Genomic DNA, 24,347 nt, shown 5'->3' on the forward strand with positions numbered 1-24,347 from the left:
AACCACTTACTTTTCTTTAGAGCCTTTGGTGAGAGACCCTGTCAAAGGCTTTCTGAAAATCCCAGTTCGCTATATCGACTGAATCATCCTCATCCACATGCTTGTTGAGATGCTCAAAGACTTCTAGAAGACTGGTGAGGTACGAGTTCCCTTTACAAAAGCTGTGTTCACCCTTTCCCAACATAGCCTGTTTATCTGGGTATCTGATCATTCTTTACTCTAGTTTCTACCAATTTTCCCATTACTGAAGTTAGCCTCAGCGGCCCGCAATTGCCAGGGTCGCCCCTGGAGCCTATTTTAAAAACTGGTGTTACATTAGCTACCTGCCAGTCGTCTGCAACAGAGGCTTGCTTCAGTGGTAGCTTGCATACTACGGCTAGTTGTTCTGCAATTTCAAATTTGAGTACCCTCAGAACTCGTGGTTGAATGCCATCTGGTCCTGCTGACTTCTTCCTGTTTAATTGGACAATTTGTTCTAAAACCTCTTATGCTGGGATGGTACTTCAGATTTGTCACCCAATAAGGACCGCTCCGAGGTGGGACTCTCCCTCCTGTCCTCTGCAGTGAAGACCACTGCAGAGAATTCATGGAGCTTCTCTGCAATGGCCTTGTCTTCCTAGAGTGCTCCTTTGTCAGCTAGTGGCCCCACCGCCTCTTTGGCAGGCTGCCTGCTTCCGATATACTTAAAAACATTCTTATGGTTCGCTTTTGTGTGTTTCGCACGTTGCTTCCCAGATTCTTTCTTGGCCTGACTTGTTAGACTTTGACACTTAACAGGCCAGAGTTGTGCACTTTCCTATTATCCTCACTAGGATTTGATTTCCAAATTTTGAAGAATGACTTTTTGCCTCTAATGGCCTCCATTACTCTGCCGTTTACCTAGAGTGGCGTTCTTCTGGTCCTTCTCTTGTCGTTTCTCATTTAGGAGATACGTTTCATCTGAGCCTCTAATTGCGGCGTTTTTAAACGGTCTGCATGCTGCTTGCAGGCACTTAACACTTGTGACAGCAGCTCCTTTTAATTTCCATCTAACCATCTGTACTTATGCCGATAGGTTGACTTTAGGTCTTTAATTTGATCGGTAGCTGAGAAGATGGTAAATTGGACAGAAACCTTTTCGACAAACCTCTTCGTTTCCTTGTTATTTCCTGACTTCTTTATTCATCGCCTTTTCCTTATTTCCCAGCAGATTGACTAGACACCAGATTTGGGTGCTAGCAGGGGGACCTGACGGGCTCCTGATTTTCTGATTTCTTTCGGAAGCATTGAACTTGCCAGGGCACAGTCAGAAGCTGGATGCTCATGTAAACGTAACACCTCGTGCTCAGCTTTAGTTCTGTTTCTTAGCTCTTTTGGGAAATCGATCTTTGGTCTGACATGTAGGATCCCTGCATTAGGAGATGGCTAATTAATAAGACCATAAACCTTGGAAATCAAATGGAACCTGAAGTCCATAGAAAACCCCGAAAGGCCCTTGGGGAGTGGAGTGCAAGTTGAGGAAGATTTCCCTGCACAGCTTCTCTCTCAATTCTCGTTTTCCTGTATTGAGCGCAAAAATCGGGAATCAGCTCAGGGTAGGGTATACCATAGGTGTGCAGTGGTTAGACAAGAAACAGCAAGGAACTGGACTGGTACGGAGCGAAACTGTATCTTATGTGTGCCTGATGACTGTACGTGTGGGAGGGAGCAGAAAAGAGCGTTGGGGCTGTGGTATAGCGCTTGCATACGCTTTCTTTGACCAGTTTTGCTGTAAGAGTTAACAGTGAGAGATTGCCAGTCACAGCTCAGTGGGTGGGTTTATGCAAATTAGGAGTGTACAGGGAAACCAGCGAGAGGAAGGAGGCTGAAAGACTTCTTCTCTGTCTTTGAACAGAATTGTGCGTTAATGGTTCTTGCTTTAAATTCTTCCATTGGAGTCATTTCGGGGAAGTGATCCTCACTTAGAGTTACCTAGTTATCAAAGTCTCGTGAATGGTGTTTGGTGCGTGTCTGGGAGCTCGTCGTGCCAACATAGAAAGCAGTGGGGGCAGAGGGGGTGCGTAGCGTCCGTGACTCTTAACATTGTTTCTCCACTCCTTAGAGCTAAGATCAAACTGTAGTGTCTGTTTTTATAATTTTAATATCTGATATGTCCTTAATTTAAGGAAATTATATTAAATTGATTTTTAAAACAGGGGGATGGAATAGGAGCTTGCTCTGTCCACCCCATGCATTGACCTGGTATTGCAGTATCTCCAGGAACCGTGCATCTCCTTTTGGGGAGAATCTTCTGGTTACAAAAGCAGAAAGAGTTTCACTCCGAAGATGCTGATTTGGGAAGGTTTTCTTAAAGTAGTTGGAAAATCTAGACTCTTTAGTGTTTTGATTTCTTCATGACAACATATTGTTAAAATTCCTTGGGAGTGTTTTCTGAGTCTATAGATGTGAATTTCTTTGTCTTGGTACAGGATTGCGTTAATTTAATTTGTGACTGAAGACCTTGATGAAGAACTGTATGTCTCCTGCTCCATGGTTTTATCCGCATTCTGCCATATATTTCCTTTTATGGCAGTCTTGGGTGATGACCCAGCACACGTTGTTCAATTTAAGAACACTTTTACTCCAAATTTGACAAAACGCAAAGAAGGCACAAGGTGAGATTTCTAGAGATAGCTACAGCACTCGACCCAAGGTTTAAGAATCTGAAGTGCCTTCCAAAATCTGAAAGGGACGAAGTGTGAAACATGTTGCCAGAAGTTCTCAAAGAGCAGCACTCCGATGCAGACACTACAGAACCCGAACCACTAGACAGGAAAATCCATCTTCTCTTGGTGGCATCTGACTCAGATGATGAAAATGAATGTGCTTTGGATCGTTATCGAGCAGTACCCGTCACCAGCATGGAAGCATGTCCCTGGCCTCTGATTGCCAGAAGCTGGGAGGGGAGAACAGGGGCTGGATCTCTCCGTGGCCGCCCGGTCTGGTCATTCCCTCTGAAGCCCATAGCCAGGGCCAGCCTTAGGGGTGGGCGCCACCAGGCAATCGCCCAGGGGTACCATGGTCAAGGGCGGTGCTCTATGGTAGCAGAGAGGTGTGTGCTGCCGGTGTAAAGTCAGAAACTGCTCCTGGCTGGCAGGGGAGTGCTACTTGGGGTGGTGCCCACATTTCTCCCTGCTCCCTCCCGGCATAGGAACACGGGGGGAGGGAGGGGAAGAGAAGGGGGAGAGAGCGGTGATGAGCAGATACTGTTCCCCCCCCCAATGTTCCTCCATGCCCCCCTAGGGGGCTGTGAGGGGGGAGCAAGGAGCGACATCAGGGCTCCCTGCATCCCGGTCACCTTCCCCACCTGGGCTGGGTAAGGGGAGGGCAGAGAGCAGCAGCCCAGGTGGGGAAGGTGACTTGGATGCAGGAAGCCCTTATGTTGCTCCTTGCTCCTCCCTCACAGCCCCCTAGTGGTGTGCGGAGGAGCAGTGTTCGGGGGCAGCGGGAGGAGCGAGCAGCAATGCCAGCAGCTCCATGCATCCAGGTCAGTTTCCCCATGTGGGCGCAGGAGGGGTGCAGGGGTTAGGGGCAAAGGGGCACAGTGCAGGGTTGGGGTGTGGGAGGAGGCAGGGGTTAGGGGTGCAGGAGTTAGGGGCACAGCAGGGGGCGCAGGGATCAGGGGTGCCGGAAGGGGTGCAGGACGGGGACGCAGGGTTAGGGGTGGAGGAGGGGGGTGTAGGGATTAGGGGTGCTGGAAGGGGTGCAGGATTAGGGGTGAGGGGCACCAGAGGGGGGCACAGAGTTGGGGTGCAGAGGTTGGAGATGTAGGGGTTAGGGGTGCAGGAGGGGGGACCTGGGTTGGGGTGCAGGGGTTGGGGGCATGGGGGAGGGCGCAGGGTGAACAGTGTAAGGGTCAGAAGCACAGGAGGGGGTGCAGGGGTAAGGGGTGCAGGAGGGAACACAGGGTTGGGGGTGCAAGAGGGGGTGCAGGGTTAGGGGTGTGGGGGAGGGTGCAGGGTTAGAAGCACAGGAGGGGGTGCAGGGGCTCTCCTGTGCCCCAACCCCACAGGAGATTGACCCACCTTTAAGGAACAAACCTCTATACTAAGGGCTGCAATATCCACTGGGGTGAGAAAAAACTCCACCATCTCCTTGCTGCCCAGCCTGATACTGCTGAGAGTTTAGGCTGTGCTTCTATAAAGGGAACAGTGAGCGGAAGTTTAATAGAGCGTTTACCGGAGCAACTTAACTTCTGCTCACTATTCCCGGTGGGACTCTAATAGAGCGTTTACCGGGGGAACTTGAGTCCCACTGGGAACAGTGAGCGGAAATTAAGTTCCCTGCTGTTCTATAACTGATGGGGTGGGGGGGCAGCAGGGACTAGGGGCACTGAGAATGGGGGTGCCTGACAGGAGTTGGCCTGTGGGGTTCCCTGCTGCAGCTCCACAGGCTGGAGCCTGCACCTCCTGTGACACGCAGGGGCTGGTGCAGAGCGTGGCAGGGCAGGGAGACGACATCTCCTCTAATGGCGGGGCCCTTTCACAGCAAGGGCGACACCTCCCCGCGGTACCACAGACCCCACCTGCTCCTCCTGCTTTCTCCTGACAACAGCACCACCCTTCCCAGCACTGCCTCATGGCAACTTCTGCTTCCCGACTCACACCGGAAATGGGAAGTCTGGGCCGGGCCTGGCAGGGGCTGTCAGGAAATGGAGGCAGGAGACACGACCTCCCATGGTGCCGCGGGGCCGCCCTGGCTGGTGGAAGATGGGGGCAACGAACACTACACCACTCCTAGGGTTACCATACGTCCGTATTTCCCGTACACATCCGGCTTTTTGGTTCTTAAATCGCCTTCTGGGAGGAATTTCCAAAAAGCCGAACATGTCCGGGAAAATAGGGAGGCATGATAAGCCTAGAGTTACCTGCAGGAGCTGCCTGTCTGGGATGCTCGCCCGGCCCCACGTGTAACCCACTTCCCCACGCTGTGTGTGGGGGCGCTGTGGCTTTGATGGGCTCTGGCCGGCCAGGAAGTGATGTCATTCCTCTTCCGGCCCGGGGCGCGGCACTGTGGGAGCGGGAGCCAAGCGGGCCCTGTTGCTGTGCTGCTCCCCTGGCCCTGGGGCTCCCGAGCTGTTCTGCTGGGCTGCTCCGTGCGCTGTTGCCCCGAGCCGCTCTCCCCGTGAGTACCCACCACCCTGCCCGCAGCCAACCCCACACACCCCCTGCCCTGCCCTGCCTCCAGCCAACCCCGCACCCCCTGCCCTGCCTCCAGCCAGCCCCGCACCCCCTGCCCGCAGCCAGCCCCACACACCCCCTGCCCTGCCCTGCCTCCAGCCAGCCCCGCACCCCCTGCCCGCAGCCAGCCAGCCCCACACACCCTGCCCTGCCTCCAGCCAGCCCCGCACCCCCTGCCCTGCCTCCAGCCAGCCCCACACACCCCCTGCCCTGCCTCCAGCCAGCCCCGCACCCCCTGCCCTGACTCCAGCCAGCCCCACACACCCCCTGCCCTGCCTCCAGCCAGCCCCACCAGTGGCGTAGCCAGCTTCTAAGAGGAGGGGGAGCAGACATAAAAAAGCCCCCCCCCCCCCCGTGGCTCCTCCTCTGGCCGCTCCGCGCCCCCCCCTTGGCTCCTCCTCCGGCCGCACCGCCCCTCCCCCCCCATGGCTCCTCTGGCCCTGCCGTGCCACCCCCGTGGCCCCCCGCCTCGCTCCTCCGGCCGCAGCTGCCAGCCGCCATGCTGCGTCCCCCCTCGCTCCTCCGGCCCCACTGTGTCACCCAGAGGTGGCTGTATCTTAGCACCAAGACACCAGTGGTCACTGCTCCAGTGGAGATGGTACACACAGGCCACTGCCCTACGTGGCCACCAGAGGTCACAGACTGTGCACTGTCTTAGCTGCCACCACAGGTTACTGCCCCACGAGGTGAGGTACACACAGGCTACGACTCAAACTGGGTACCAGGGTCACTGCAGCAATGGCTGGAGGGATACATGCAGGGCACCTGGACTCCGCTAGGACATGGCACCAACTCCAGCCAGGCTGGATACCAGCAATTCGGGGTGGAGCAGCTCCAGCCAGGCTGGGCGGAGGCAGGTGACCTCGGTCTCTGTGCTGAGCAGGCTGCTTTGGCTGTGAGGAGGGACAAGGAACCCCTCGGACAGGGTCTTGCTGCCCAAGGAGGGGGAGATCTGTGGCAGTCTTTGGACTGGCTGGTTCAGCAGCCGTGAGCCCGCACGCTTGTCCCTGCCTGAGCTCTCCAGGAGCACATTACGCACAGGTGTCCGCACTGGATGTAGGCACCAGTGTAACAACAGGGCCAGACTCTGCTGAGTGCTGCCTGCGAGAGACGGGGCAGAGTCAGACGGGCAGATGGGGGCAGGAGATGACAGGGCCAGCGGCCATGAGCTGAACCCATCACACTTCCGGCCTGGGACGTCACCGTCCGTCCCTGCAGCTCTCCATCTGTCCCGCTGTCCGTCCAATCCTCAACCCCCATCCGCCCCCACTGTATGCCACACACCCCTTCATCCATCTGCCTCACACACTCATCTAGCTCCTCATGCATCCCGCTGGCCCTCTGCTTTGTCCACGCAGTGCCCAGCACAAGGAGGCATGGACAGGGCTGGATTAACCTTTTGTGGGCCCAGAGCCAAACGTATTTGTGGGCTCCCATGGGAATGGGGCATGGCACGAGGGGGGTTGATCCCCAGAGCGAGGGGCCGGCAAGGTGCAGGGAAATGGGGGGGGGTCACAGTTCTGGTCCACGCAGCCCAGCACGAGGGCACTGTTAACAAACCGCAGCCGCCAGACCCATACTGGGACACCCAGGCCTTCGCTGCCAGCGTGCTCTGCCATACCACCCTGTTGGGGGCCACTAGGCATAGCTACCAGGTAACTCGGGAGAGTGGAAGACCAAAGTGTCGATGAAGCTCTTTTGCTCTGGGCCTATCTGCACCCCCAAACTCCATCTTGTGAACTCTCACCTACTTCTGTGCTCGCTGCTTACAGGCTTTGTAGCAAGCTGAAGCAGAAATGTAAGGGTCAGCTTTTCTAGTAGGCAGACTGCTGTAAACAGGCCTTGCAAGGCCACAAGATAAGCAGGCGTATGGGAACTTTTCTAATTGTAACTGCTAGAGAAGGGAGGGGTGGGAGGTGTAAGAGGGAGTAACAGGACAAAGGCTTACACAGAGACTGCTTGAAGTATAAAAGGTAAAAGTTATTTGTATTTGTTGCACTGGATTTGAGACATGCTGGTCTCCTAGTGCCATTTCAGAGCTCTGAAATAAACTTGGCTTGCTTTCTCCCCTCGGTGTCTTTATTGGTGCCAAGCACACCGGGCAACGGACCATTTGAAGTCCGCCTCGAGCACTTGGGCGGTAACAGTTTTGGCGTCCCTGGGTGGGCTCGAGGCTGAAATTTAGCCTTGCCCGGATCCCTCCTGGTGGCCGACGGATTACGACGACGACCGACGCCCAGAGCTCACCGGTGACTTCATCGGGGGCCTCGGCAGAGACGTGGTTTGCTCGACCCCGGAGGGCACAACGGTGCAACGCACACAGACAGTGGAGAAGCAGCTGCGGGCGACGGTGGGGAACCGGTCCCGTCGATAGGGCGACGGTGCAGAACCGGACCCTTGGATAAGGTAGGAACAGTCCAGTGGGGACTTTATCTGTCTTGACCTGGGGACGCCCAGAGGTCTACCTGTTGTGACTTGGGGACGCCCAGAGTCTCCCTCAGTATGGGGCAGGGACAGAGTACAGCCGGCAGGGTACAGTGTACACCTTTAGAATGCATTCTGGTGAACTGGAAGGTGTTTGGATCTGATCAGTTGATTAAAAGTAAATTGGAAAAGGTTCTGTACAGTTGATTGGCCTCAGTACCAGCTGGAGTGCCAAGAAAGGTGGCCACCGGAAGGATCACTTAATTACAACACGATCCTTCAGTTGCTTTTGTTTTGTCAGAAAACAGGTAAATGGAATGAACATCTCTATGCGTATACGTTTATGGTGTTAAGAAATAGGACTGATATTTTGCTCAAGTGTCATTTGACTCCGACAGGCTCGGTAGTATGTGCTGCTAAACCCCAGAACCCTCCCACTGTTGTAATGCCAGAATCGGTGTCCCCTTCGGCTCCTCCACCCCCACAGGCTTTAGAGAGTACCCCCCCCCCCCCGTGGGATTGTATCCGTTGATTACTGAGAGTGTGGTAGCCCGTCCAGGAACACAGGCTCTTGTGTCAGTGGCTTTTAACCCTGTACGTCTGGCTGTTTCAAGGCAGAGGAAGGATGAGAACCCTGTTGTCTGAAGTGGAGCGGAATCAGGTTATAGCCAAGGCTAAGCAGAGGAAGACAGAGAAGGCATTTAAGGTTTAAAAGGAAAAGCTATTGGATACCAGAGGTTGTACAGAGTGGAATCCTCAGAAGTGAGTGTGCTCGTCCTGGTTTGTTGCTTCAAAGCTTTGCACAGAAGTTATGTTACTGGAAAGGTGTATGATGGCAATGAGTATGTGTTAATGGTTGGAGGAAAGGTGTATGAGTGAAGAGTGGAAGGTTCCTTTGGAAGTTAGAAGAAGCCGAGAAAGGGAGAAGAGGAAAAAGCACAGAATGAGTTAACTGAGAGGAAAATACAGCTGGCCTCAGTCCAAGGTCAGTGTTCACAGCCAAGACTTTGCTGACAACCAAGAGGAAGGGGGGCTGAATGTGCCCAAGCAACTGAGATCAGCAAAATACTGCAAGGCATAATGAGGACAACAGAAGGGTTAAAAGGCAGTTTTGTTGGACTGTATTGGCTCAAGGATTTAAAAATTCCCCCACTCTGTTTGGACAGGCTTTGGCCAGAGACTTGGAGGAGTGGGATAATTCAGACAGAGCCCTCTTGCTGCAATATGTAGATGATTTGTTAATTGCTGCTGTGGGTCTAATCCCTTGTCTCAGAGCTACTGTGAGTCTCCTAAACTTTATTGGATTGCGAGGATACAGGGTATCTCAAAGCAAAGCCCAAACTGCTCTTACAGAGGTTCAATATCTGGGATTTCACATCAGGCAGGGAGAGAGACAGCTCTCAAACGAAAGAAAGGAGGCTATCTGCCAAGTTCCCATCCCCAGCAACCGTAAATGGCTTAGGGCATTCCTGGGCATGGCAGGCTTTTGCAGAATATGGATTCCAGAGTTTGGACTGTGGGCTAAACCTCTGTATGAATGTGTTAAGGGAGCGGATCATGACCCCTTTCACTGGTCCCCAGAAGCGGACAGGGCATTTCAGCTATTAGGTGCCTGGAAACGTCCTGTGGCATACTTTTCTAAACAACTGGATCAAGTTTCAAAGGGATGGCCAGCCTGTTTGAGGGCGGTCGCAGCTACTGCTCTAGTGCTTGGGGAAGCTGGAAACTGACACTGGGAGGAGCTGTGCAAGTGTATGTTCCTCATATGGTCCGAGCCTTGCTGGACACTAAGGGGGGTCTTTGGCTCACACAGGCTCGGGTTGCTCGGTACCAGGCGAAGCTGTTAGAGAATCCTGAAGTCACCCTGCAGATCTGTCCCTCCCTTAATCCAGCTACACTGCTACAAGACACAGAAAGGCAGGAACATGACTGTTTAGAAATCATAGATGTTCAGTATTCTAGCTGCCCAGATCTAAAAGATCAGCCACTCCCAAATGCTGACTTGGAATGGTATACAGATGGAAGTAGTACTGTTGTGGATGGGCAAAGGAGGGCTGGTTATGCTATTGTGTCTCTTCATGATACCGTGGAAGCTGAGAGCTTACCGGCAGGGGAATGCTAACAGCCCAAGGCTCTCCGGTCAAGCATGGGTCTCAAATTCTCTGGCTTTTAGAAGCAGTACAACTCCCCTCAGCAGTAGCAGTGGTGCATTGCAAAGCCCATCAAAGGGAAGATCAAGATGTAACCAGGGGCAATGCCAGAGCAGACAGGGAAGCTAAGCGAGCTGCTACCCTGAAATCACCAACAGAGGAGAATGCCCAAATGCATGCCCTCATCCCATCAGTGGGTGAACTTGCAGCCCCTCAGTACTCCCAAGAGGACAGAAACCTGGCTGACAGTCTCGGTCTGCAGGAAAAAGAGGGATGGTTTTATTCCACAGAGGGAAAAATCCTCCTGCCCAAGGGCCTGATTCGACCGGTGTTGCAGAAACTGCATCAAACCACACACGCAGGCAGAGAGGCTCTCACCCAGCTCATGACTAAATATTTTCTAACCTCTGGACTTAAACCCCTAGCATCACAGGTACAAGCTGAATGTTTAATTTGCCAAAAGAATAACCCACGACCAGGAGTAGCAGTGCCACCAGCCACCCTGGAACCTACCCCAGGCCCAGGATTGGTGTGGCAAATAGACTTTACTGAGTTTCCCAGGACTCAAGGGTACAGGTACCTTCTTGTTTTAGTGGATCGATTCAGCGGATGGCCTGAAGCCTTCCCATGTCGCAACAACACTGCCAAAACAGTGGCTCTTAAGTTTGTCAAGGAAATTATTCCTCGCTTCGGCCTCCCCCAGTGGATGGAATCTGATAATGGAACACACTTCACATCTCAAGTGGTTCAAAAGATATCAAGTGCTCTGCAAATCCCCTGGAAACTCCACACACCCTGGCGACCACAAGCCAGTGGAGTAGTGGAACGCACAAATCAGACGCTCAAGAGACACCTTTCAAAGGTTTGTCAGGAGGCCTCTCTTAAGTGGCCTGATGCCTTGCCCCTTGTGTTACTTCGCATTCGTGTTCTCCCTAAGGGTAGGATAGGGCTTAGTCCCTTCGAGATTATGTTTGGAAGAGCATGGCCTATGAATGGTACCCCAGTTCTGGCAGGGGAATGGGAAGTGGGGTGTGGTTTCTTGTCTCAGTATATGTGCTCTCTGTCTGCTGTTCTTTCTTCTCTTCACAGGTACACCAAAGATTCACAGCCTCTTCTGCTGGATACTCCGGTCCACTCCCTGCAGCCTAGTGACTCCGTTCTCGTGCGGACCTGGAAGGACGAGCCTCTCCAAGAGAAGTGGAAGGGACCCCACACCGTCCTGCTTGTCACCCATACAGCGGCAAAGGTCGAAGGACACAAGAATTGGATTCATCACTCTCGACTAAAAGCAGTGCCCGCTCCTAAACAGTGGACTGTCCAGCCTGCGGAGAAGACTGCTAACGACGATTTGGGACTTAAGCTGTTATTCAAAAGACAGTAAGGATCGCTGGGAATGCGTTGTGATCTTTCTGAACAGTCACGGCATACTCCCCGCGAAAACCCTGAGCATTGGTTTTATTTTCTCACAGAAGGCTGACCTGGCCTATGTATTTGGTCTTGTTATTTTTTGACTTGTTTAGTGACAATTCTTCTTGTCTTCTGGGTATTTGGGTTTGTGATAACCCTTTCCCCACAAGCCTCCCTACAGGACTCACAAGGTAACAATGGAAAGGCTAGTTATGGTGAAGCCTTTTGGGTTTGTGGTACTAGTGCCTACAAATGGCTTCCTAATGGTTGGCATGGTAGCTGTTACAAAGGCTATCTTGCTCCTCCCCTCCGCATTCTACCCAAGGCTCCCTCAGGTCGTCCCAGGTACTATCGGTCCTTGAGAGCTACCTTAGAACCCATCAGTGAAGGAGACAGGTTTGGGATGATAGCCCTCCCTTCCTATGGGGTGGGACGACTAGCCCAACTTTACAGAAGACTATCTAAATTTCTCACCCAGTTTGCCAATGATACCCTAGCCATAGAGAAAAGCATAAGTTCTGAGCTGTACCAGCTTCGACTGCTGGCTTTGCAGAACCGACAGGCCCTAGATTATGTGTTAGCCTCACGAGGCGGGGTCTGTGCCCTTATTGGAGAAGAGTGTTGTACCTATGTCCCAGAGTTTTCACAGGACATTAACAAGCACATCTTGTCAGCTGAACGGGCCTTTAACCAGTGGAAGGCCCAGGAAGGGGAACCCACTATTTTGGATTCCCTTTGGGGTTGGATACCTGGTTTAGGGGAACTAGGGGATATAGGGGGAAACATTGTTCGCATCTTGCTCACAGGTGTGGTGATATGTTTTATTCTTGTTCTTTTGCTCATTTGCTGTAAAGTGCTCATATGTAAGATTTGTACCTCTCCCTCCCCAGAGGTTCCTTTATACCCTCTCATTGATAATCCTGATTGTATGGAGCTTAATCGCATTTTGTCTTTAGAGTATGAGAAAACTCTGACAAAGGTTTGTTGAGTGTTCTCAAAGGAGGGATTGTTGGGGGCCACTAGGCATAGCTACCAGGTAACTCGGGAGAGTGGAAGACCAAAGTGTCGATGAAGCTCTTTTGCTCTGGGCCTATCTGCACCCCCAAACCCCATCTTGTGAACTCTCACCTACTTCTGTGCTCGCTGCTTACAGGCTTTGTAGCAAGCTGAAGCAGAAATGTAAGGGTCAGCTTTTCTAGTAGGCAGACTGCTGTAAACAGGCCTTGCAAGGCCACAAGATAAGCAGGCGTATGGGAACTTTTCTAATTGTAACTGCTAGAGAAGGGAGGGGTGGGAGGTGTAAGAGGGAGTAACAGGACAAAGGCTTACACAGAGACTGCTTGAAGTATAAAAGGTAAAAGTTATTTGTATTTGTTGCACTGGATTTGAGACATGCTGGTCTCCTAGTGCCATTTCAGAGCTCTGAAATAAACTTGGCTTGCTTTCTCCCCTCGGTGTCTTTATTGGTGCCAAGCACACCGGGCAACGGACCATTTGAAGTCCGCCTCGAGCACTTGGGCGGTAACAACCCCCTTATGCCCAGCAACTCCCATGCCCAGTGCCCCCTCATCCAGAGATCTGGCCCTCAGATCCCTATGCCCAGCACCCCCCACTAGCGCTCCTCTCACAGTCCCCCCACACAACTGCCCAGCACCCCTTTTTCCTGAGGGAATTCAGCACCAAAAAATTAACAATTCTGTGCCCTATTCTGTTCACTGCGGGGAGCTTCCCCCCACCAGCCCTGAACAGAATATCGCTGCCAGCCTCCAGCTCCGGGCTGAGCCTTCACTTCCTCCCATGCAGCTCTCGGAGAAAGAGCTCCCTAGGCTCCCTGAAGGGGAAAATCCACAAACAAATCTTCACTTTGCTCTCACACCTCTAGGGGCCCAGGCCAGCCCGGTATCGATCCCAGCCCATGTCGGGTTAGGAGTTCCTGCTGCTCCCTGTTGACAAACACTGACCTTGCGCTGCACTGGGGGGGCTGGGGGGACTGTCCCATTTTGCAAGCAGGTACTTCCTGTTTCTGGGAAGGAAGAACTACAGCCCTAGTGTTAACTCCCTGCTGCACCCGGCTCTGCACAGCGCCAGAGCCTCACCCGGCAGGAGCCTCCTTTGCCAGCCACCCTGCGACAGGAGCAGGCTGTTTCCACAAGACACGGGGAGTTCGGAGCGACGGGGCAGAGGAAGAAGTCTAGAGATACCAGTGGGAGCCCCATGTCCTGAGCTAAGAGAGCTAGTGCCTGATAAAGAGCCTTCGCGGCGGAGAGCAGCCAGCAGTGGCAGTGGGAGGGACCAGGGGGCGGAGAGGAGCCCCTGCCTGGCAGCGAGCAGTGGGCGAGAGGGAGGGGGTAGAAGGGAGAGGAGCCAGTGGGCAGGGGGGCCTCGGGGCGCATCGCAAGTGGAGGGGGTTGGGCTGGGTCCCCTTTGGAGCATGTTACAGCAATAAAGTCTCCCCAAACTCTCTAGGAAGATAGGGGGTGGGAGGAGCAACCCCTTTGGCCTGGCAGGCAGTACGCATCCTTCCCAGTAGGGCAGAGACCATGCCCATAGGCAGATAGACCCAGCCTAGCCCATAGGAGACTGCAGGGAAGGGAGCAGAGGAAGAGGATGCAGGCAACTGAACATGACAGGTGTTCATGGAAGGAGAGACAGAGTTTGAGTGTGAGTTGGCCAACGCAGTAGAGAAGACAGAGAGAGAGAGAAACCTAGGAGGAAGGAAAGAAACTCAGAACAGGGAGTCACCCTCATGGATCCAACCTTCTGCGAGGGAGCACACACCACTCCTGGCTAGAGAGATGATCAGCCCCTGCAAATGGCAACATGATCTCCCTTGAAGCCACAGCTAGTCAGGAAACCCACACCCAGGTAACGGGACATCCCTGCCTGGAGCTGTGACCAGAGCCCTCCCCAAACCAGACACTGATCTCACCGACAGAGACAGCTACTCTTGTCCCAGCTGGGCAGGTCTTGCCTGGTATCAACTGGATTCACACTGTCACTGCTCTCGCTCACTTTCCATCTCACCTCGGGGCTGGACTCCGTCCCCGCGACTTCTTTCCCCTTGGTATGAAACACAAGACAAGAGGAAAAGAAAAAGCAATGGTGGCGAGGCTCCTCTTCTCGCTACTCCCGCATCCCAGGGCCCTGGCTTCAACCCTCCTTCCGTTCTGCCATCACAGCTACAATTAGAAATCTGCACCCTGGGCTCACACCTGGTTGTCTCCCCAATCCTTGGCCTTGTCCAGCATGTCTCCCTCCACAGTAGTCACCTGGCCTCGTCTTAGACTCCATCTTCATATTGCTCTTCTCCTTCCCAGAGCTCCTGCTCTGCTCCTCAGACCTGCCTTTCCTCAGCTCTGCAGGCAGAGGGGAAGGGGCATCCTGGGAACACACACGCCCCATTCCAGACACCACACAGCATCCACAGGGCTACCAAACCATGTCACCTTCGTCCAAAAGCCACACCGCCCCCCGAGGGAGCAAAAAGCCCTTGTGAGCCCAGCACACACAAAAGCCAGGAAAAGATTAACACCCACACCCAGCCCAGCCACACTGGGCGCTTGCCCCCACTTCCTGACCACAGGTCCACGGGGCTCATGGATGGAGAAGTTTGGTGGGCAGTGGGGGCCCCTGAAGGACTAGCTCAGCGTGTGAATGAGTGACTGGGATATATGTGGGGGGGCTGGAGTGTGGGATTGGGGTGTCCAGCAGGACCCAAGGGAAGGGACTAGGGGGATTAGGGGGAGAGGAGGATGGGGTTACCAGGGTGCACTGTGGGGATGGGGGATTTAGAGACCCCAGAGAGGACGGGCGGGGGCGGGTTGGAGGCCCCACGGTGGCTGAAAAGGGGAACCCGGCAGGTTGGGGGTAGCAGAGACTGGAGATGAGGAACCTCACACACTGGGGTGACCTGGGGGGAGTTTGCGGGTTGGGAGGGACGTTGGGAGGGAGGAGGAGGGGAAGGCCCCACAGACAGGGGGGAGGGTCACAGCGGACACTGGGGGACCCAGGGAGGGGGCGGGTGGGGGGAGGGGCTGAGGGTGCCCCCGGTGCGCAGACTCGGACGGGGGGGCGGGGCCGGGCTGCTCCTGGCGGCGCGAGGGCGACACGTGCCTGAGGACGGGAGAGGGACACGCTCCTCCCCCCTGTTCAGCCCCATCTCCGGGCCCCGACCTTCTCCTCATGGCGTCCTGAGCGCTGCACTCACTTCCTGTCTCCAACTTCCGCTTCCGGTCAGGCGCTGCGCACCGGATGCCGGAAGTCTCCCCCCGCCCGAACAGACAGGGCCAGGCCCGCACTGGCCGCTGGGAGAAGCGGTCTCGGGAGCAGCCTGGCGCGCGGTGCCGCTGGCGCTGCGATGGCTGATGGGAGCTGCGGGCCGGGCACACACATCTCCCAGCAGCCACCGCGGCTCCTGTTCCCCTCCCCCCGCCGGCCGCAGCGGGTGTCTGAGCCCCGCAGTGGGGGGTGCTCTCCCAGGCCCCGCCCCTTCCCCGAGCCCCGCTCACTCCACCCCCTTCCCCCGGTCCTCCTCGCTGGCACTGGGGCGGGTCGGGGCACAGGAGGGGGGCTCCGGGCTGGGGCGGAGGGGGCGGTTGAAACTTTCCCTGGCGCCGGTGGGTCCTTCGCGTCCCCCCCCCGGCCCCGCCCCAACTCCACCCTTTCCCCTGCCCCGCCCCCATTCCAACCCCTTCCCCAAATCCCCGCCCTGGACCTGCATTCCCCCTCTGCGTTGGGGAGGGGGGCTCCGGCTGGGGGGGCAGGTTCTGGGGGGGCAGGGATGAGGGGTTGTGGGGCGCTGGCTCCGGGAGGGGTGTGGGGTGTGGGAGGGGTTGTGGGGCGCTGGCTCCGGGAGGGGTTTGACCTGGTGCAGGTGGGGGCAGTTGGAGGAGAGGAGGAGGGAACCTGCCTTAGCCCCGCTGCGCCGCTAACCGGACTTTTAACGTCCCGGGCAGCAGTGCTGATCGGAGCCGCCAGGGTCTCTTTCTGGTCAAAAACCCGACAGCTGCAACCCTAGATGCCCCCTGGGCCCAGCCAGCCCGGCCTGCCCCAGATTCCCCTAAGCCCAGCCAGCCCGGCTGCCCTACTCCAACAGGACAGATCAGGAGATCAGATGGCAACAAGCTCAGGTGGTGAGAAAGCCCCAGATCAGCCAGACACAGGGACAAATGCACCCCGGGCCCAGAGTGACACAAACACGCTGAAAGAGCACAACGCACATGAACAAACTCCACACACAGGTGCATTCACACACACATACACATGCACTTTGCAAACATGCACGCTCACATACATATGCACCCGTCACAGACACACACACGTCACAGACACAGACACACTGCTCACAGATACACACCCAACACACACATTTGTCAGACAAAGGCACTCCTACACACTGCTCAAACATACATGCACTGCTCAGATACACTTTGACACACTGCTCACACACATTGATGCATGCTGCTGTCACATACACACTGCACACACACACTACAGACATACATTCTTGCACACCCATACACACTGCTCACACAAATACACAACCGCACACACACTTATACACATTGGTCAGACACTGCCCAGATATACACTGCTCCCAATCTCCCCTCGAGCCCTCGCCCTTCCCCCAAGCCCTGGGGCTCAGGTGGTGCTGGGCGGGGTGGGGGGCAGACCCCGGCTCCCTCTGGCTCTGCTGGGCCTGGGCGTCTCCAGCAGCCAGGCTTGCCCCTTCCCTGGCTGGGTCGCTGCCCCTTGCGATGCCGAGGGACCAGGGCAGACAACCTGGGCAGGGACTGACTGGGATGGGGTTGTGGTTATGGGGTATTCAGGGCACCAGTAAGGTGGTAGATTCACTGGGGCACCAGGGCTGTGCGGTTAGAGGGAGTGGGGAGTCAGGACTCCTGGGTTCCATTCCCATCCTTGGGGAAACACCGGGTTGAGAATCACAGGGACAGGTGCACCAGGCACTGGGGCTGTGGGGTTCTCAGTATCTCAGGACCCTGCCCTGTGCCCACCCAACCCCCCCAGCATCTCTGGGGCCCTCGGTGGGAGGAGCTGCCCCACCCCAAATCCTCCACCCCCTCACCCCCCACACCCAAACTTCCTGGCCGGGCTCCACATAATGACACCCAAAGGGGAAGGAGACTCAGGGATTCTCAGCTCTGCCAGCAGCTGGATCCATCTCTGAGGGGAGCCCGAGGCGTTGGGTGAGCCGAGAACAGACCCAACAGGCACCCCCGAGGGAGACGGAGACCCCAACTTTAACTTTTTTCTGCTCAATTTCCCTGGCACAACGGGGCCCTTATCTCGGTTGGGGTCGGGACAGCGCCCGGCCCAGTGGGGCCCTGATCTCAGGCGGGATCTAAGCACTGCCCGGCACAAAGGGGTCCTGATCTGAGTCGGGGTAATGAGGCTTTAGGGGTATAATGGGCTGGCAGGGGGAGGCGTTTGGGCTCAGGAGGCTCCATGGAGGAGATCCCCACCCCGCGCTGTCTCCACCCATCTCCCCCCTCTCCCCACTGCAGGTAGATCCAGTGACAGACACAGCCCTGGCCCCGAGGGGACCCTGCCCCTGGCTCTTCCTGACCCCTGTCCTGCTGGCCGCCGGCCTGGCCCATTTCAGACCACGTGACGCCTATGAGCGGTTCCTGAGAGAACATGTTGATTTCCCCAAGACCAGCGCCACCAATGACCATCGCTACGGCAACCTCCTGCTGCGGTGCCAGAACCTCACTGGCCCTTTCTGCAACCCCCCCACACCCTCATCCAGCCCCACGCACTGAGGCAGAGCCCAGAGCAGCCGGATCCACATGACCTGAGGCCAGGGAAGGCGTGTGCGCTTTGACACAGCCCTGTAGAGCCCAGGCGCTGGCCATGATCTGGGAGCAGGGGGTCCTCTACTCCCCCCTTTGGCTCCGGGGCAGCCCCGTCGCTGGGGGCTCTCCTGCCCCATCCCTGCCCCTCCTGGGCAGCGCCCACCAAGCACCTCCACAGGGACATTCAGCGTCTCCCCTTATCCCACATGCCGGCAGCTTGGGGCCTGGGGGGGGATTTCCCACCCTGGGCACCCAGTTCCCATCCACATGAGTGAAAATCCGGGTGCCCAGCCCCCCAAGCTGGCACTGAGACCCTCAGCCTGAGCCCAGTGCCTGCCTCGCTGGGTGCCCACCATACAGTACAGCCGCCCCCTCCCCCCCACATCCATGGGGTATCGGGGGCAGGTTATGGGGAGAAGATTGTTGCGGGGGGAGGTGCCTGGAACCTGTCACTGAGGTTTGTTTTCTTGCTGCTTCCTGCAATAAAACACTTTCCTGCCAATGCAGAACGAGTCGCTGTGTTTGGGGGCTGGGGGCATTTTTGGGCTCTCAATGGGGCCTATTTGCCTTGCTGAGCCTGACGCTGAGCCAGGAGGTGTCAAGTCGCATGGAAAAGCTCCAGGAAGAAACAAAACCCACAGGGGGTGGGTGGGGTGTCCTGTTTAGGGGACGGACAATGGGGTCAGGGGATGTCACGAGGGGACTGAGACACACCCTGGTCCTTCCCCAAGGAGACAAACCTCAGCTTGGCCTCTCTTTGGAAGGAGGCTCCCAGCCAGCCTGGCTGGACATCGCTGCAAAGGCTGCGGGTGGGAAACTTCCTTAGCCAGGAACGTGTCCTCGTTGCTCACTCTCGGCTCTCCCAGGCGGGCTCTGGGGTTAGTTCCCAGGGAGCCATTGGCTCCCAGGACTTTTCCTTGGGACGTCCCAAATCGCTGTGAAATAAACAGCCCCTGGATTTCAGTGTAACCCACGCTGGTGCGGTGCGTCCGGGGGGCGTGAACGGAGAGGGACCGGGGGAGCTGGGGGCCCCGTCCCTCTGCCAGCAGCAGGTCTGTGAATGCAGCGTGTGCTGTGGAGCCGGGGCTGGGCACCGCAGGGGGACACTCGGGGGGGCGGGAGGGGGGCGTGGTGTGTGCCTGTTGCTCCAGAAGGACGGCCATGCCGGGTCAGACCCACGGGCCAGTGGCCTGTCTCTGACAGCAGCCGGTGCCAGATGGCTTGGGGGAATGGACAGACCAGGGCAATTATCGAGTGATCTGTCTCCTGCCGACCAGTTCTGGCTTCTGCCCACCCGCAGAGGGACAGCGGCGTCCGTGTGGCAGAGAGGGGAGGATTTGTGTCACCCGTGCCTGGCGGAGCCAGGGAGCTGCCCCTGGCTGGCGCAGACCCTCCCGCTAAGGGCAGGGGTAGCTCACGGCCCTGGGCACCCCGGGGAAGTGTCACCCCCTGGTGTGGGGAAAAAAGCAGGAATAGAGGTGCACACAGCCCCTGGCATGAGGGCGAGTTGGGGACCCTGGTCTGGAGAGAGGGCAGTGGGAGACCCTGGCAGGGAAGAGACTGGGGGGAGATGCAGGGGACCAAAAGTAGAGGGGGCTGGGGCACCCACGGAGCTTGGGGGAGAACAGGGAGATGCGAGGAGCCCCTGGTGGGTGCTCTCATCTTGCCAGGACACACAGCTCTGCGCCTGGGCGCATTCTGCCGGAATATTTCCCATTGCCTCCCTCAGCTCTAAGGCACCTTGGGTGGAAAATTTTCCCACCTAGTCAGACACCCCCAAGTCCTGTCCCTCCACCACTTTCTCCAGCCTCAGCCCACGGGCCCCAGGGCTGTAAAACTGCCCCTGGGTGTGCAGGGTCCCGCCACCCGTCCTGGGGAGAGCAGCCTGCCACAGACCACAGGGAAGGATCCAGCAACGGCCCAACCACCAGCCAACACCCGGTGAGCCAGCGGGGCTGGGCAGCACAGGACGGGCCCTCGGTCCCTGCCTGGGATGGGGTGGGGCCGGTCCAGGCTGACAGGGTCATGAGCAGCCCCATTAGGGCCAGATATGGGCCTGTCCCAGGACAGTGGGGGTGTCAAAGCCCCAAGCCCGTGAGCACCGGTGGACACTGCAGGGTGAATGGGATACCCCTGAGCCCAGCCAGCCCGACCTGCCCCGGATATCCCAGGGCCCAGCCATCCCGGCCTGCCCCATATATCCCCGGGGACCCAGCCAGCCCAGCCTGCCCACAATCCCGCTCTCAGGCCATGATTTCTGCAAAACATCGCTCATTTTTCTGTTTTTCTGTTTCTATTTCCCTCTCCCAAAAGAAGCAAACAGAAAGAATAAAACTGTAAACTCTCGGACTGTTTCCACCCACCACACTTGAGTGTCACTTCAAATCACTCCACCAGCGCTTAAAGTGCAAACTTCACTCCGAAGAACACGCTGTGCGAACACCCTGCTAACGGCTGCGCCACCAGGACATCCCCAGGGTACAATCCCGGTCTGGGCTGTTGAACTGCCATGGCCCCTTAGTTCTCTAGCCTGGCGCGCCTTTGACACTGCTCTGCTGTCAGGACATCCACTCCTGGCCTGGTCACACAGCCTTTAGCATGTGCAATCACTCCCTGCTCAGTACAGGAGCACTCGGACTAGTCACTCATGAATTACAGAGTGCCACACCCGCAAGCTCCTTGTCCCAGCTCTGGATCCAGCCAAACATTGAGCTCCAGAGATTGGCGGCTTCTGGCCTAGACCTTCGGGCAATTAGCCTCAGGGCTGTGTGGCCTGATGGTCAGAGTCAGTAGTGACGTGTACAGACCATCTCTGTGCACAGTGTAATAGAGCGGATTTGTAAAGTTCTCCTTTGTCTGTAACTACAAGTGCCCATTTTAAATCAAAAGATTCATTATTACCCCAGGCTACTTCCCTGTGACACACAGGGCCACAAACATGCTGGTGAACAGGACAGGTTACTAATCACAGTGGGTATCAGCCCCGTAGGGTCACCCCGAGAGTGGATTTGACCAATCGGGGGAAGTTACGGGGGCAGGGTGACCCATCCGGAAGTGGGTTGTATGTCCCCTCTGAGAACTCCTCCCACTGTCCTCTACCAATCGAAGTGGGCGTCAGCCCTGTAGGACCACCCAGGAGGGGCTTTGACCAAATAGGGGAAATGGTGTGGTTGGGGTGACCTGCCCGCAAGGGGATCCCATGCTCCCTCTAAGCAGTCCCCGCACTGCCCTCTACCAATGGGCGAGGGTTTCACTCCCCCCCTTAGGGCGTCTCAGAAGGGAAATGTGCACCAATCAGAACAGGTGTAGCCCGAAGGTCCAGGCCACGATTTCTGCAAAACTCATCTGTAGTGAAGCGGCCTGGCTCCCGACGGCCCCTGAGAGGGAGGAGCCAGAACAGCCACCCAGGTGGGCGGAGCCAACCCCAGAGGGGGAAGAGCCAGAGCCGCCACTCAGGTGGGCGGAGCTACCACCACCTGTTCCCGCCCCCCGGAAGTCAAGGGGCGGGACAGGAAGTATAAAAGCCCGGCCCCAACACTCAGTTGGAGCCGAGCGGCCGGAGAGGACAGACGTTCCGGCCCGAGCTCCTGCGAGACGGAGCCTACCCCGAGCCCGGTACCTGGACGCAGACGGGCCGAGCCTCCCCAGACCCAGGCACTCAAATACCCAGCGCCGCTCAAACCTCCCGCTAGGAAGGTACCCCGAGGTGGACTGGCCGAGCCTGCCCCGAGCGCGGTACCCCGAGGCGGACCGACCGAGACTGCCCCAAGGAAGGTACCCCGAGGTGGACTGGCCGAGCCTGCCCCGAGCGCGGTACCCCGAGGCGGACCGACCGAGACTGCCCCAAGGAAGGTACCCCGAGGTGGACTGGCCGAGCCTGCCCCGAGCACGGTACCCCGAGGCGGACCGACCGAGACTGCCCCAAGGAAGGTACCCCGAGGTGGACTGGCCGAGCCTGCCCCGAGCACGGTACCCCGAGGAGCCACCCGGACCTGAGCCGGACCCGAGACCGGAGGAGCAGCCCGACCTAGACAACCCCCAGCAACCCGAGGAGCCCATGGTGTGGGACCCCGCTGCCGAGCCCAGCGAGGAGCAGGTACCCATGGAGGAGGAGATGGGAAGTAGCCCGGGGATAGCAGACCCCGAGCCTATGTCAGTGTGTTGCGGGCAGGATCCCCACTGACCCCGCGGCAGACGGACTGCTGCGGATAGGGCCCCGGGCTGGAACACAGTGGAGTGGGTGGGCCTGTGTTCCCCCCTGCCACCCCCACGCCGGGTGGCAGTCTCTCCTCCTCCCTGCCTGAGGGCCTGAGCCCTGAACTGCGTATGTGTTTGCTCAGTCCCTGCCTGAGGGCCTGAGCCCTGAACTGCGTGTGTGTTTGCTCAGCCCCTCCCTGAAGGCCTGAGCCTAGACTGACTGTTTGCTGCCCCGCCCTGACTGAGGGCCTGGGCTTAGACTACTGACTCTGTTGCTCAGCCCTACCTGAGGGCCTGAGTTTAGACTGACTGTTTGCTGCCCCGCCCTGATTGAGGGCCTCGGCGGAATTACTGACTCTGTTGCTCAGCCCTGACTGTGGGCCTGGGCTGATTGTTTGCTGCCCCGCCCTGACCTAGGGCCTGGGTTGCCATTACCTGCCTGCTCACTCCCTGACTGAGGGACTGGAGTTACGAAGTTTGTGGTGCTCAGCTCCTCCTGCAAGGACCTGAGCCCCCCCTGAACTATTGGTTAGTGCTCAGCTCCCCCCCCCCACAAGGACCTGAGCCCCTTTTCGAACCCCGGGGGTATCACCCCGCTCTGAGCTAGCCTTCGGGCTTATTGAACTGTGTAAGTCCCCGGCTCCGGCTGAAGGAACCGGAGCTTAGGACTGGTCCACTGTCCCGCCCTGCCTGAGGGCTGGAACTCCTTGCAGCGGCAGGGAGCCTTTTGTTTAGCCCCTGCCTAAGGGGCGGAACCCTTAGACCTCCCGGACACGAGGTCTGACTTGGCCGTGCAGTGAAGCGGCCTGGCGCCCGACGGCCCCTAAGAGGGCGCGACCCCCGCACCGGACTATTACATCATCCTTGAACGAGACGCCTCTTCCACGCAGTGTTGTGTTGGGTCTCCCAGGGCGATGCTGCCGGGCAGCAAACATTGAGCTCCAGAGATCGGCGGCTTCTGGCCTAGACCTTCGGGCACTTATAGCCTCAGGGCGGTTTGGCCTAATGGCCAGAGTGAAAATGGCTGCCCTCCCTCTCGGGGCTGTGTGGCCCAACGGCCAGAGTCAGTGCAGCTGCCCTTCCTTGCAGGGCTGTGTGGCCCAGCGTTCAGAGTTAACATGGTTGCCCCTCCTCTTGGGGCTGTGCAGCCTGGTGGCACATTGGGGAGCTGGGCCAGCACCCAGGGATGGATGGCGGCCAGGGCAGGGGTCCCGGGTCCTAGCCCAGGGCCTTGTCAAGGTGAGTGTGTTTGCCACTGAGTCAATGGGGATCCAACCAAAACATGCTGACGTCACTCAGGACAATGGCTAATCCCCCCGGGCTACTTCCTACGAGATGTCTGGAGGCCCTGGGCTGGGGGTCTCCGGGCTCCCGGCCTGGGGAACTCCCAGAGACTCCGATCTCCCTTGCACGTCTGCAAGCGCCTGGGGATGCGCCTGGGTCTCGGCGCCTCGGGGCTCTGCAGTCAGGGGCTTCAGCAGCTTCTGAGCTGGAGCTTGTAACAGGCATCCTCCATTTTCCGCATCTGCCTAGACTGAGTTGGGCTGCTCCCTTTCACATGGTGCTGCAGTTGTAGCATGTCCAGCAGGGCTGCGGGTGGGGGCCTTGGCTTCCTCTGCCTAGACTATGGGGTTAACTCCTCCCGATCCAATGCGTGGCTGGTACAGCCCGGCACATACTGCTCTGCCCCTTCTGTCTCCTCCTTCCCATGCAACAGCTGCTTTGCCGTCTCACCTGAGACGTGATTTGTGGGCGGCTCAATCGGCTCCTGTTCGCCTCTAGAGTCTGTCAGAGGGAGAAAGGGCAGGAACACAAATTAGAACAAAACCTTGAAGGCTGAACATCTGGAGCAGGGCAGTTTCAGCTGGTGGCCCGAAGAGGAGCTGGGTGCGACTCAGAAACCCATCTCCCAGCAGCCATGCTGGGGGCTCGGGCTTAATCCTCAAGGCCGAGCGCAAAGCCTTCAGCTGGGCTCGTTTCGCTCCCTTCCCGCCTCCGCCCAAGGGGCAAGGGAGAAACGGCCGAGACACGCCGGCTCGATGACGCCTCCCTCCCACTTCCCTGTAGACTGCACACAGCTCTTGGCCTGCCTCATGCCTCGTCAGGGAAGTGCAGCCATGCTGCCCAAGCCTGAGTCACATCCGCAGCCTGGCCCG

At 57.2% G+C, this 24,347-nt stretch overlaps 1 protein-coding gene and 1 non-coding gene across 2 annotated transcripts in view; both read left to right on the forward strand.

Moving 5' to 3' along the window:
• LOC135889538 (zinc finger protein 883-like) overlaps positions 1-24,347 on the forward strand; it is a 124,700-nt gene that overhangs the window by 49,902 nt on the left and 50,451 nt on the right. The gene's annotated exons all lie outside the window — the stretch shown is intronic.
• Positions 2,061-2,254, forward strand: LOC135889680 (U2 spliceosomal RNA). The gene has a single exon (XR_010562018.1). It is a non-coding gene; the product is annotated as a U2 spliceosomal RNA (small nuclear RNA).

This window comes from Emys orbicularis, chromosome 15 (assembly GCF_028017835.1).
Source record: "Emys orbicularis isolate rEmyOrb1 chromosome 15, rEmyOrb1.hap1, whole genome shotgun sequence".
NCBI classification, from domain to species: domain Eukaryota; kingdom Metazoa; phylum Chordata; order Testudines; family Emydidae; genus Emys; species Emys orbicularis.